This window comes from Olea europaea, unplaced genomic scaffold (assembly GCF_002742605.1).
Source record: "Olea europaea var. sylvestris unplaced genomic scaffold, O_europaea_v1 scaffold2544, whole genome shotgun sequence".
NCBI classification, from domain to species: Eukaryota; Viridiplantae; Streptophyta; class Magnoliopsida; order Lamiales; family Oleaceae; genus Olea; species Olea europaea.
Genome location: NW_019243709.1, coordinates 168,740 through 170,513, shown reverse-complemented (window position 1 = coordinate 170,513; position 1,774 = coordinate 168,740).

The window sequence follows — 1,774 nt, the reverse complement described above, 5'->3', positions numbered from 1 at the left end:
ACATATGTGGTCAAATGCTTAACGTTGTCGATTTTGAGTAGAAGAAGATTAATTGTGAACCCTACAATACGTAACCTTGGATTGTGAATTGGGATTTATTTCCCCTTTATCATAGAAGCTGGAGACTAAGCTCCCATTTGGTCCCCATTTTTTGGAGATGAAAATAGGTGGAATAGTATTTTTTGAAAAATGAAAAAAAAATATTCGATTTACGTGTAATATTATTTTATAAAAGATTGTGTAGTTGAAAATAGGTGAAAGAAGAATAAAATATAATGGAATGTAGTTTAATGAGTACGAAACGGGCCTAGAGATAGAAGTGCATTTCAATCAAGACGTGACATTGCACAAGTACTGTTGGTACCCCGTTTGGCCGCTATTAATTTTCATTACATTTTTCTCTCTCCTATTTTTAACCATATAATCTTCCATAAAATAATTTTACACATAAATCGAAAACTTTTCTTTTCTTTTTAACCACTCATTTTTCAAAAAAAAATATATTCCATCCATTTGCATTTCTACAAAATGGGGGCCAAATGGGTAGAGTATTGAATAATTATCATATGTGAATCTATGACTTTTTCTTTCTTTATTCGTCGTGCACATTGCTGTCATGCTAGTAAAAAGAGAGAAAAGTATAAAGAAATCAAGGATGGTGAAGCTGACGAAGGGGAGGTTAAAAGCATTGGATGCTAGTAAAAAGAGAGAAAAGTACAAAGAAATCAAGGATGGCGAAGCTGACGAAAGGGAGGTTTAAGCATTGGATGCATGGGTGGTGCTGAAAAACTTGAGCAAGTTGCTTTGTTTCATTCTTGGTTCCCTTTCTCATCTCCTCCCCGTTTAAATTTTTTGTTTTTTATCCTAATTTATCTATCGTTTGAAATAAAAGGAGAGAGTAAAAGAGCTTGGCTGTGGTTTGATTAGAAAAACGAAAGAAAGTGTTAATCCAATGAAGAAACTTTTTTATACGCTGCGTATATGTTTGGTACGTAATATTAACGTGTTGTATAGTATATAATGAACAAAATTTTAGCTTAATTTTCTCATTTAATCCTATTTAAAGTATCTAATCAACATTATTAAACATGCATGATTAATATTGTATATTAGAATGTATTATATGGTAAATAGACATTTTTAACACTTTGACCTTGTCCATTTTGTACAATTATAACTGCCATAAAAAATATTGGTGTCTAGTTTTCACGTACGATTTTCTAAATTTGTCATAAAATAATGGATAATAATGAATGACAGTCGACTTTTTTTATCTTTTCCTCTTAGTTTTATTACAAAATTAAGTGCTTTCAATGGATTTCATCTGTTCGATAATAAATTCAGGTATCCCCAATTAAGATTGTAATGGATTATCTTCAATTTCAGTAAATTTAATGTATTCCTTATTTGGATTTTAATGGACTGATAATCCATTAAATTTAGGTATTCCATATTTGGGATTTTAATGGATAGATAATCCATTAATATTTAAGCGTCTCCAATTACCGTGGATTTATAAAAATTTTCATTAATAAATGAATTTTAAGTGTTTTAGATGTATTTCAAACTTAGAAATACACAAGATGAACATTTTTAAATTTCATCATTTTTTATGAGATTTTTATTAAGGATTGATAAAATGATTAAAGGAAACAGGTATAAAAAAATAAAAAAATTAATGATTTTGATTCTTAGAATTGAGAATCATTTGGCTCTGGTTCTAGTTCGGTTTTAATTCTAGAATCAAGTACCAAACTCAATATATATATATATA